We start from the raw sequence: 13,913 nt of genomic DNA, 5'->3' as shown, positions 1-13,913 counted from the left end.
GGTCTCTTTAATTTTCCAGTAGGCGTATCTATCTTACCCCTAGTGAGATAAGCCTCTACATCCTTACATTTCTCCTCTAGCCATCCCTGCTTAGCCATTTTGCACTTCCTGTCGATCTCATTTTTGAGACGTTTGTATTCCTTTTTGCCTGCTTCATTTACTGCATTTTTGTATTTTCTCCTTTCATCAATTAAATTCAATATTTCTTCTGTTACCCAAGGATTTCTACTAGCCCTCGTCTTTTTACCTACTTGATCCTCTGCTGCCTTCACTACTTCATCCCTCAAAGCTACCCATTCTTCTTCTACTGTATGACTTTCCCCCATTCCTGTTAATTGTTCCCTTATACTCTCCCTGAAACTCTGTACAACCTCTGGTTCTTTCAGTTTATCCAGATCCCATCTCCTTAAATTCCCACCTTTTTGCAGTTTCTTCAGTCTTAATCTACAGTTCATAACCAATAGATTGTGGTCAGAGTCCACATCTGCCCCTGGAAACGTCTTACAATTTAAAACCTGGTTCCTAAATCTCTGTCTTACCATTATATAATCTATCTGATACCTTTTAGTATCTCCAGGGTTCTTCCATGTATACAACCTTCTTTTATGATTCTTAAACCAAGTGTTAGCTATGATTAAGTTATGCTCAGCGCAGAATTCTACCAGGGGGCTTCCTCTTTCATTTCTTAGCACCAACGGCAAGGTCCATTGTTCATGGGGGGAGGTTAAGTCAACTGTATATTAATAAATTATTACTAAGTCTACCGTATAGTAATAATGAATTCCATTTACCTCCAGAAGTGTCACTTGCTGATAGCTTTACAACAGTTGTTCAGAATGGCGTCCCGCAGAGCCAATGCAGGCACAGTATCGTCGCACAAAGTTCTGTTGTACCTGTCATAATATATCCAGTGTCGTCTGAACAACATCGTAGACAGCGAGAACTCTTGCTAGCAGATCTTGAGTGTCGAAAGGCGTCTCGTACACAAAACTTTTCACACGGCTGCACAAGAATAAATCAAACTGGGTGAGAAAAGTTGAATGTCCTGACCACGAAACAGGTCTTCCTCTGCCTATCCACTTATTCAGGAATGTGTGTCGAGGTGTTTACGAAGCACCAGTTAAATCTCAGGCAGGGTTCCATCATGCTGGAATTACATCCGTTAATGAATAAAAACTGCTCATCGGGATCGCCTACCCCAAAATCAAACATCCAAACCTCCAGGTGTCAGACTCTCAGATCGGTACCAAACGTTGTATGTCGCTAGAGTATCAACCAAACCACCATTTTAGTTCTTGCTGTGTTCTGTCGTCCAGTAGATCCCGTGTAAACGGTAATTAAAAGTATCGCCAGAGCTAAGGAGCACAGGAAAGGCATATCTGTGAAGGTCTGTTCTGTAGCTCCCGCGTGGGTGAAATGGTACGGTATTTAGTCGTCATATTAAAGGCCTCTCGTTGAAATCCGACTACTGACAATTTTTTTTACTGTTTACGCGTGAAGCTGTTATATGAGAGAACATTTTTCTCAAGGACTTTCAGCAGTTTGTAGCAATGTTATTTTGGCAGTCTGCTTTCGTTTCGGTAGTTGAACGTTATGTACTAGAACCCTTGACCTTGTTGTTCTGTTTATTATTATTATTACTAATGCTTCCGCATGTGTGATGCATTTGTTTCTTTATTTTTCTGTTCTGATTGTAAATTCTGGGAAACTACAAATGTACTCTACAGGTTTACTACTCTCAAAGAAACGATGCGAAAGCAGACTACCAAGAGAACATCGCTTTTTTACATGTCATAAACACTTTGCCCCATGAAAGTCTTTCACGAACAATACAGTAAAAAAATTGTCTTCCTTGAGCTTTGAACTCAGAGTCCTCCGTACGTGAATCCATCCCACTACCAACTTACCCACCAAACCAAGAGAAGTCCGTTTCTCACAGTAAAGCTTTTGATGTACTTTTGATTGACATTTTTACACATTCTACAGAATAGCACATAGTGCGAACTAAATTGGAGTTTTGGTTGATACTCTCTCGACATACCAAGTTTGGTACCGATTTGAGTGTCTGACATCTGGGCTTTGGGTGTTCGCAACAGTTCCGGTGCATGTATTCCATTCTCACAGCCGGCAGGTGTGGCCGAGCGGTTCTAAGTGCTTCAGTCTGGAACCGCGCGACCACTATGGTCGCAGATTCGAATCCTGCCTGGGGCATGGATGTGTGTGATGTCCTTAGGTTAGTTCGGTTTAAGTAGTTCTAAGCTCTAGGGGACTGATGACCTCAGATGTTAAGCACCATAGTGCTCAGAGCCATACGAACCATTTTTTTAACCATTGTCAAAGGTATTAGAAGGATTTTCACTTATAACTTTCCACTCGGTTATTCCTGGACCTGCGTCCCTAACCTCGGATTGATGGATTAACCCACCTCCACCATCCCTGAAAGCTTGTAAGACCACCACGGAATCACCCCGTCTACGTTTCTGGAAATGCAGATGGGAACCGACAAATACACCAGCGAGCAGGGAGGGGGAGGGGGCGTGGCCATACGATGTGGTACAAAAGCGAAAAAAAGCCCATTGAACGATACGAGGATTCTACCGGTCGACGGTTTCTCGATGCGTGTGGCTCTCGGCAGTTTGTGGGAGCCCGTGTTTTGCTGTGACAGCTGCCGGCACGCGAAAATGCTTACAAATGAATATCGCCGCGCCGTCTCTCCGAAACCGCCATGCGGGCTTTTTGTGTACTATTTGATGTGTGTGCGAAAATGGTCCGAAGCGGCGGTCAATTAGAGTCGCCGCAAACAAGAGTGCGCCCGGCACCGGAGCGAGCTGTGGACACAGGCGGTTTGCGCGTCCCGTGTTTGTCAACAAAGAGCTGCACTGGCGCGGGAGTGGACGCAGGCCCGGAAAATATACGCGCGTTCCGGCTCTGGAAGGCTCCAGGTGGTCGCCGTTGCGGCGGCGAATAAACAGTGAGAATCTCTGTACACAGACCGGACCAGCCGCCAAAACTGAAGCGAAACCTGTGGACCGACACAGCGAACTTTGTTTCCTGCACCTGTTATTACTGGTCACCATACATAACGATTTTTTTTTTTTTTTGCTGTAACACAGATTTATCATTTGGGAAATTTACGTGCGTTGGACAACATAACTATTTTTCACTGTCAATCTAGACCTAACCGAATATGTAATTACGAGAAACTACCCTCCCCCTCTCCTCTCCGTAACTCAATTCTTTAAGTGATCGAACTCCCAAGAAAAACCGCATGTAACGTCTGATGATAAAAATGAGTTAAATATTTGACGTTACTCACGTAAAACCTTTATAAGTGAAGACGGAAGACCCTAATCAGCTTGTTTGTTGCTAAAAATTAACGTCAAGACCGGAATTTTGTTATTCCAATTACACTACGATAATGGGTTTCGGTTGCTTTCTACAACCTTCTTCAGATCTGTAAACAAATGGAAGAAAAGTAGCCAAATAACATTTTGTATAATTTCAGTAGGATATAAAAACACTATATAAAAGCTGACCATAACATACATGGGAAGCCAATTCCAGTAGTAAAAGTGAACATTTGACGAATCCATTTACTAGTGTATTACAAAAAACAATGTGAAGAAGTTGAAAAAATCAGCGAACCAGCTGAAAAACAAAGGTATATATTCTTCGAAGGAGTGGGCCTTGTTAGAGGGCTTTGTCTCTGGCATGGTGTATACTTAAGTTATGCAAATATTTTATCCTTTGAATTCTGTTATAATTTTATGTTGAAAAGAGCCTGTACCAATGGGTGAATACATTCATGCATTTATTCTGACCTACGCTGAATGTAATCTGGCTGCTGTCTTAAGCCTTCGCATGTGAGGTTCTGGTATCCATATCAGTTTCATATATGGCAAAAGCGGCTCGGCTTCAGGTAATGTAATTTACCACCACGTGATGTAACAAGGCCCACGCCTTCTGAAGAAGATATTTTCAGAAATATCGAAACCTATATCAAGGGCTATAAATCTTTGTTTAGCAACTGATTGGCTAATTTTTTCAACCTCTTGAGATTTATAAGGTTGCTGATTTTGAAAGCATCAGTGCTTATAAGATACATACCACTCAAAATGCAAAAAGGAGGTCAATGTGCATTGGTAAGCATCATTGTCTGTACTCATACAATGACACGCATTGCTAAAAACCAACACAATGGCAGTATGCAGTTTAAAAACATCATCATCAGAAAGAGAGTATATAGACCTGCTGAAAGAATTTTAGACAATAAATCTGAATATGTTTATTTCTACATCAAAGTGGATTTTAAAATTGTAAAAACAATAACGGAATGAAGTTAAAATTAGAAGTCAGGGATGCTATATTACATAATTAAGTGATAGTTCACCATATGTAATAGGCAAATCCTACGTGATTGGCAATAATTCAAGAATAAAATTCATGATGATTGTTCCTATCTCCAAATAAATTTAGGACTACAACAATAAGAGGGGAATGAATTTATATTGGTACCAGTATGTGCAGTGGTTTCCCGTAGCTATAGACATTTAAACCAACCAGTTCACAGTAATTTTGTAAGTAAAGCTATGTGATCGATAATCATAAAATCAGAGAGAAATACCATATGATGGATTATAAAGGAATGATCCTGCATGGCGTTTGAAATAGCAGTCTCTATAAACTGTCCACAGACTGAAGAATAAGAGGAAAATACCACAAGCACACCGTTCTGACAAGTCAAAACAAATTATTTTTTGCAAAGGCTCCCACCAGCCGACCGCAGTAGCCAGCAAGGGCGATATGTGGTGCTGGAGAGTATGCATTTACAAAGATTGAGACAATAAATGATAAATAGCATTATATGTGTGCTGGAAATGAACATAGTAATGATGACTAAAAGTGGAGATAACGTTCAACAACAGCTAGGGCAATAACACTAGGAACAGTTATAAAGAAGACCGGAGATCGAATCATCATTAGGAAGATATAAGTATATATAAAAATAGGACACTCAAATAGTCGTAAGGCTATAAATAGCAGGGACTACAATCGTATTCTTCAGGTAATTATGTAATCAATGGTAAAAATGAGACGACCTAAAAGGCAGGCACAGCTCGGTGGCGGAAGGCAGCAGTTTGACGATAGCCCAGGCCGGAGGATGTGCCATTGTAGAATAGCAACGACTAATAGTAAGTGTGGCCGTTAGTGTTGTAAAAACCTGATTCATGGAACCCATTGGGTGTTGGTCATGTGTGGTGTCCTATGTGTGTCTTAAGTGATTCAGTAGTCTGCATACCGATCCTAGCGTCCGTTCTGCGCAGGCACTGCTCAATGACTACTGTAGGTCACAGCTCTAAATTTAACTTAACGTGAGGGAAGGTCTGGCCTGATATATTTTGTTTCTTAGTTTTACTGTAACACTTCGTCACGTCAGATATGTTATTACCATTGGCCACAGCGATTTGCTTAAGGATGTACCGGTGTAAAGGAAGGCACGATAGACGATGAACAATGGAAGCGAAGAGAGACATTTTATATCGCTGTAGGTGTGACACTGTAGGCGTTAACAGTTACGTCAGCAAATGCTCGTTTGCTGTAAATACCTCATATGCGCTTATTGTCTTGCCTACTAACAGTCAAGTCTAAATAACTAACTGTACAGAGCCAGTTCTAGTTCAAATGTAAAATTGATTTGGGATGTATGGAAATGAAGTCACATACTTCTTGACAGAGGGTACGGGAGACCCGCACCGCCGTACTAGGCAAGGTCCCATGGAGGTGGTTTGCCGTTGCCTTCCTCCGATCGTAATGGGGATGAAGATGATGCAGACGACACAACACCACCCAGTCATCTCGGGGCAAGTGAAAATCTCTGACCCCGCCGGGAATCGAACCTGGGACCCCGTGCTCTGGAGGCGAGAACGCTACTGCGAGACCACGAGCTTCGGAATCTGGATGTCTACTCCTCACTAATGTCGAAATGTTATTTCTCTGTAAAGGCAAATTTTTAAAATTGTCAGTAAAAGTGGGTGGATGCCATGGAGAGTTTTGTTAAACATGGACATTTAAGAAGGATTTTTGCCGTTTTACTCTCGCATCAGTCAATGTTGCACCCCTCCGCGATCGACCCAAAAGACGGCGTGAAACACTGGAAAAGCTTAAGCACCCTTTGTTGCTACAGATCGCCTTCTTATTTCGTCGAATGGTGTTGAACGGTCCATGCTGGTTCCACGCTGTGCACCAGAGCGAAAATTGCGGTCGCACTGCCCTCCAAAAGGCGAGATCACATTCAGTGGGGTTGCAGCCCGGTGACGTCCGTCGAGAAGGGTTGACATCCCATGAATGTCAACAGTACCAAAGGTTGTCGCGAACGTAGACCTCTTGCTCATCGCACTGCCAAGTCGTTTTCGAGCATCAAAGTCCCTAGTAAAGGGCCAGTTTCATGGGTGACTTTTATGCCACCCCCTGAGACCTTAATTTTCTATTCTGAGCGACGGTGTGTCTAAAATGTTTTCCTCGGACACTTACAAGAAAACTGCGTGATTTCAACACTGGGCGTCACTTTAAGAACTACATATCAGAGGCGTCAAAGCAAAGGTTGAAATGTGGGTAAAAGGGACTATCATGACTATCCTATCACGTGACACGTCCAAAATGCCGTTGGGCAGAATTGTGGTGAAATCTGATGCCAGTGTGATATAAGTAACCCACTTTACACGTCACACGAACTTTTGAGTTCCGGCCTTTTTTCCGCACTTGCCGACACCTTGCTGTTTCAAGCGTTGTTAACGCCGAGGGTAACGTCGCAGGAAGCCACGCTTTTGTGTCATTACAGAAGAAGGTTGTGGGCACCGTCCAGCGAAATTACAAGCTTATACATCGGAATGAGAGACAGTTACGGGGTTTCGAAAAAGTGATCCTTTAATTCTGTTGCGCAGAGTACAAAGTTTTGTAACATGTATGAATTTGTCATCTAAATTTCTGTTGACGATAGGTGCTAGCATAGGTGCTCTGTATTACATTTGCAATATGCTTTATATTCTATGGGAAAGACAATGTATTTCAAACGTGTCTAGAATTTAACTTCCTTTTGCCTGCACGTCCAATGTGGTAGTTGTTCAAATATGACCAAATGTACAGGAGTAATTTAGCACATAACCGTTTTGACAAATGGTGGCGAATAAAAACTTCAAATAATGCACATCCTTAGAGCAATCATGACTTATTTTAGTCGCTGTCTGATGATAGTGGTCACAAATAGGAGGGAAACAATTAAAAATCTACGGTTACGACGCTATAGTTAATTATTTGTACAGTTTCTCATTATATGATGGATATTCATAGAACTTTGATTCTCACTTCGAAAGTTACATAATTCATTTTCGTTTTTTTTGTTTTTTTTTTTTTTTGTTTCATTTACATGTCTGGAGCCCTGCTACTGAATTACAACTCCGGACCACAATGCCGATGCACTGCGCCAAAGGAGCTAAAAGAAACTCTCATATATCGATCGTACACAAAGACAAAGTTTTTTAGATAACCGACTTCGATAGGTGATACAAGTCTTGGGATACTCTCTAATACCAGGTCGTACCTCCTTTCGTCCGGCGCAGTGCAGCAATTGAACGTGGCATGGACTCAACAAGTCATTGGAACTGCCCTACAGAAATATTGAGCTATGCTGCTTGTCCAAAAATATTCAGTGGGATTCATGTCGCGCGATATCGGTGTCCAAGTCATTCTTTAGAACTGTCCACTACCTTCTTCAAACTGACTCTTAACAACTGTGGCCCGGTGTTATGATGCATTGTCATCCACAAAAATTCCATTGTAACCGAACATGACTATTTGCAGCCAAAATGGGATATCGCACGTTTATAGCTCCAACTAACATTCCGCGTTCAAAGTGTTTTAATTCCCGTCGTGCAGCCAGAACCACATCGGAAACCTTTCCACATGAATCACCTGATTACAAATGACGGCTCCGACAACGCACTGTCCTCTTACACCTTGTGTACGCGACACTACCACCACCTGTATACGTGCATATCGCTGCATCATGACTTTTGTCACCTCAGTGTCTGATAGAGCTGGCTAGTCCCCCAAGCACGGAAGTTGCTCACCGGCTTCGGCCTAGCGTTCTCTAGGTACACACATTGCCTATTTCACCACAGATACTCTTACAACGCTACATATTAGCGAAAAGTACCTATATGAAGTCAACTGAATTTTCAATTTAGAGGTTTCTGGGCAATTCAAGTACGTGTGTAATGTCTAGTCACCTTCGTGGATTTCCGTCACGTGTCCGCACTTGTACGTATGTAAAGTGTGTCACTATGATATTTTCACAGCAATGGTCAGTGTCTCAGCAAGTCCATGAGTCCTCAGAATTATAAAGTGCACATGCCGCAAAAAAGCTGCTCAGAAATAAAAAAAAAATTATCGTGATCCGCCCGCCTTCGCTACTTGCTCACCGTCGTAAACGTTCTCATGTTTTACTCATTTACAAACATTCAAAACGTTGTTTCTTCCCTATAAATATGCAATGTCGATATCGGATGACTAATGCAGTCATGTTTTAAACATTCAGAGCTATAATATGTGTTTTCCATTTCATATGCGGTGGCTGTTATAGCTCTGCTCAACTGTTCAATCAACTATCATCACTCGTACATAATTCATAATTAAATATGTTCAGAACATACTCTATTATCGCGTTATTGCAGCCCTCACTGTATGTTTCCTCAGCAGCGAGTATCTTATTAGAGTTGTTATGTGAGATGCGCTGTTCATATACATATACGCAGGTGAGTCTGAACGTCGTGGCCACACTTCACCGCAAGATTGAATGCCGCCTACTGGTTCTGCGAGCACGTGACTCGGCAGCTAACGAACGTCAGCGGGCAATCATTCTAGAGACAATACCGGCCACAAATAGTGAAATCCGCGTACATAAGCATGATTTGTTAATTCATCGGTCCTGAATATACCGTGAAAATGTTTAATTTTTAGTTGTTTAACTAATTCTTCTATATCAAAATTACTTAATGCATTAGAATACATATGGTTCATTTTTTGCAATTCTTTTACTCCATTTCCTTTATTCTCCATTTCCACGTTATGTCTTCCCTGTTCTTCGAATTCTGCATCAGCTTTTTTCTTGTTTATTACTGCATTTTCGATTGCATTAGAAATACCAGCGAGTCAACCAATAGTAGCTAGATATGGCAATATATTCAGTAGCAGGGGAAAAAATTCATCTTCATGTTTTCTTAATCCTGATACTTCTTTCTTTTTTGTTATTAATTGAATGATTTTTTTGACAAGTGGAAACCTAATGTAGTAAGTTCAAAAATGGTTCAAATGGCTCTGAGCACTATGGGACTCAACATCTTAGGTCATAAGTCCCCTAGAACTTAGAACTACTTAAACCTAACTAACCTAAGGACATCACACACACCCATGCCCAAGGCAGGATTCGAATCTGCGACCGTAGCAGTCCCGCGGTTCCGGACTGCAGCGCCAGAACCGCTAGACCACCGCGGCCGGCAATGTAGTAAGTAAACCATCACAAACTTTTTGAAACAAATTGATAAGATTTACTTCTTAAAAACTAGGAAAATAATTTCCAACATTTGTTTTTATTTAATTATAAAGGTTATTTCCTGAACTTGATTTTATTTTATGTGGATAACTTTCGTTGCATACAGCATTTGAGTAAAATACAATTCCAGCATAATTTTGTAAACGTTCAGTGCATTCGATAAGTCTAGTTATATTATGGATTTGGACGTGAATAACTTATAAGGCTATGTGAAGAAACGATACTGTGACCGGGGGCTTTCAATGGCTGCCTGATGAAGATCTCAGAGTATTCGATGAGATATTTAAAGCAGTTGTTGTGGCGGATGATTTTGACATAGGGTTTGTTGTGGAGGCAGACCTCGGATACCCTATCAGTTTCCATATTGTAGATTTGTCATTATGTCTAGAGCGGCTAGTTCTGCGAGGCATATATTTCACCACAAAATTGATGACAACTTTTGTAACCTCCAGCAGTGTCTTCGGTTACAGATGTTTCTGGTTGGAATTAGGTGTGCTATCTCCTTTAAGCAGGAACCCTAGTTGAACGGATATATTGATTTGAACATGAAAGAGATGGCTTCCATGATGTGTGACTTGGAAAAAGATTTTTTTAAATTAATAGATAATGCAATTTTCGCTAGAACTATGGGCAATTTGAGGAACCGCATCGATATCCTTATTAGAACCGAATGGGATGGTAGTCGTGGCTGTATGTTTTCCGCAGGAGGCTTGACCTCAACAGGAATAAGCCGAAAGTGTGCATGATCCATCCTCCTTCCATCCCTTTCGCAATTAAAAATAAAATCCTGGAGATATGCTGTAACCAGCGAAAAGAAATGGAAATACTGACCAAAAATTCACTATAGAATTTAATAATTGGAATTCCTCCGAATTTCACGAAAAAAATCAGAGGGCCTCATTTTGATGAACGCCCAGTCAGTAAGGGCAGATGATGGGAAGTTTCGAAATAGTATTTTCAGGAACCAATGAGATTCAAATTTTGACCGACAGTTCCAGAAATCCGTTGTTCGGCTGTAAGGTGGTGTGACCTGTGACATCACACAAATTTGGCAGAGTGAAAAAAGTCTGTCTCTCTTCCTCTCTCTCTTTCTCTCTCTCCCTCTCTCTTTCTCCCTCTCCCCCCGCCCCCATCTCTCTCTCACTCGCTCTCTCTCTCTCACCCAGCAAGTTTCTTCTTTTTTTTATTTTTTTTTACTAGACTTGTGGCCTGTTGGTGGTGGTGGGAGGTTGGATACATCATATGAATGGTGGAGAGGTGAGGGGAGTTGGGTTATTGGAGGTAACCCAATTTCCCTATTTCCCACAAAAGTTTGAATTTCCGACCATGACCCCTGTGTGATATAGCTACATCTGCTACATCTACAGCCGCCATATTGGACCCGCCGTCTTGAATAAATTTAGAAACAACGCAAGCTGTGTCAGAAACTGCTTAGCACCACTGCTTACATCGACTTGATCTTTCTGAATACCGAAGCTCACGCTAATGGAAGAGTTGCTTGTTGCCTTTCACAAAATCGTCGTCCACAACTACATTTCATACCCTTTTCGCCACAATTACATAACGGCCTCGAGAAATGGTACCTTTACCGTAAGCAGGTGGTATATGGTGATGCAACGAGATGCTGTTCACCTGAATTGGAAGAGGCTGTACTGCATCACGTGGAAGAGAGTCCATCAAATGAGTACATGAGCAATATCATTTGCTATTAATGAGATAAATTCTAAAAGAAGTCATGTAATCAATTACTTATAAAAATGGTACGCTTACCAAAGTGTTTTCAAATGGTTGTAGCACGGAAATAGGAGTTTCCAGACATGAGTTCCAGTTCAAAATATTATCTACTCACTCCCCTCTACAGGCCCTAGAACTTTGTAACGGGTATTGCCGAACACCATACATTTGTAGTGTGATTCAAGCGGCCCTGCCTATGGGTTTTCTGCAACCAGCAACGCCTTAAAGTACCAAGTGAAATATTTTCCTATTCCCTCACTTGCTACACTCAAACTATTAGTCCTACAGAATAAATGAACAGGACCTTTTTGGACATTTTATGTGGTTAAATTTTGTACTGGGATATGTTATCGTTAGAGTCCATAGTTCTCGAATTATTCAAGAAAATCCTACAAAACTGAACAACTCGAAAATCGTGACTTCCAGAGAAAATGTATCCTAGTACAAAAATTAACTAAAACTTCCGACAGAAAGGTCGTGTTCATTTTTTCTGCATGACTAACAGCGTAGCCAGGAAGAGAACAGTTCAAGGAGAGGCTGAATAGCCTGTTTAGGAAATCATCTTGCCCTGGGATGATTGAAGTTTTGCTGTCCAGTGGGCTTGTAGTTCATGACGATTCTAGGCAGACGAACTTCTTACACTGTTTCTAAATGGCACACTTGATGAATTTATAATTGTTAATTTTTCTTTCCAAAATCGAAAATTTGTAGATCTTATCTTATAACCGTGTTTTGCATTTTGTCCACAAGAGTGCTAGCTTTGACTGCCCTGAAAAATTTCTTCTCCACTGATGTAATTCCGCTTTTGTCTTCCTTCAAGAATATCCATGCTACACTACCTATTATACTACCGATACCACTATTGTTTTATAAAGTTTCGGTTTAGCTTCCGTTTGTTTTTCATTTCAGATTTCCATAAATTTTCCACATATGTCTTAGAATTTGCCAAGTTTTGTTTCTATGTTGCGGTCTATTGTTGAGGATATTTCACATCCAAGATAGTTGAAGGTGGATATCTGTCCCAATATTTTATCGTTTATTTCAGTTTTTCCCCAGAAATGTTAATACTTGTGACTTATGTGGAGATTTTATCAGTCCCTAATCTTTACCTCTATGTCTTAAGATGTACAGCCCCCTCTCTAAATTATCTTCTGTCTGATGCACAAGAACAGCCTTGCGAGCATATAATAAACTACTTAACTCATCCTGTGGTTAGAGCATTATACCATGCTTTGAAAACTGTGTCCATCTTACTATGAACTGGTTCATATAGATACTATACGTGTGCAGCAACATTGTGTAATTCCTTTATTTGTTTTTGTCGTTGCTTGCAATTTATTCCCTAGTTTATTCCTTGAAGACTATGAGGTTTGTTGCGATACACCCTCGACTTGAGGGCTCCTCACACAGAGTGGCTGCACACTGACAGACCACGTGACCTGAGCGGCCAGCTAGGGCGGCCACCAGACTGACCTCTGTTAACAACACTGACGGGCGTGAGATTGTGTAAATGTGCTCCAAGGTTCGGCCGGCTGTACGGGCATTTGCTGCATCCTTTTGGAGTAGTGTTAGATGTATAAATTCCAGTTCAATGACATCTGCTCGTCAGGGCCACTTTTATTTGCTAGACCTTGTACATTTTATCGTAAAAGTGATAAGATCCTTAAAAATAAAAAGTGAAGGCCCGTAATAGGTTACGTATTATTTTCCCTGCATACTGAAAAAAGTCGTTACTCTTCAACTTTAGTAGGAACATTCAGAAAAAAGTTGTTAATAAAAGAATGATATAAATTTTTATAGCATTTGGCAGAAAATTATTCTGTCATCACTGGGAAATGTGATTTATATGGTAGGGACTCCGCTCATGGCGGCTCGCGTAGGTTCGCACAGATCAGTGCATAAACAGTTTCCCATTGCCTTGCTTCCAGAGGAGGAAGAACTTCCAGTACTATATTTTCAGCTCTTGCAGAATTCACATCTTTGTCCCTATCGCCTGAGATACTGAAATGCTGTGGTAAGATCTACAGGCTGTATTGCAGTGACTTAGAGCCAGAGAAAAAAGCGTACGTGAAGAACTATTGAAATTTTACTGTGTGAAGTTTGATGTTACCAACAGTTCAGTGCAGTGCACATACCTCATTATTGCTCATACTGAACAACAAAGAGGCATGGTACGACTGGCCACAGTGAAATTTATCCGCACTCAGAGAGACTGGCGTTGGCCTACGGTAAGATTGCGTAGTGAAGCCAAGGTGGGCCGACACAGTTGGAAATGAGATAGACGTGGAACTTGGAGTTGCCTAGTGGCTGTTGATGACTGCCCGAGCTTTAACAACTCCAGGAATACTAGGTTGTAATTTTTCATAACATGGCAGATCCACATAAATTTATAATACGTTAAAAAGCTAAATAATCTTAAAGTATTAAGTACTGATTGAGTACAACAGAATAGTACAGCTATAACTGAAAACTGATAATTATTTAAAGTAATTATTTTTAAAAATTATTATTAATGTTACAGTTTTATCGTGTATTAGATTATAAAACTATGGTTTACTTTGCAGCGGTAATA

The sequence above is a fragment of the Schistocerca nitens genome, chromosome 4 (genome assembly GCF_023898315.1).
Source record: "Schistocerca nitens isolate TAMUIC-IGC-003100 chromosome 4, iqSchNite1.1, whole genome shotgun sequence".
Classification (NCBI taxonomy): domain Eukaryota; kingdom Metazoa; phylum Arthropoda; class Insecta; order Orthoptera; family Acrididae; genus Schistocerca; species Schistocerca nitens.
The sequence above is the reverse complement of the archived record's forward strand: the minus strand, read 5'-3'. Positions refer to the sequence as shown.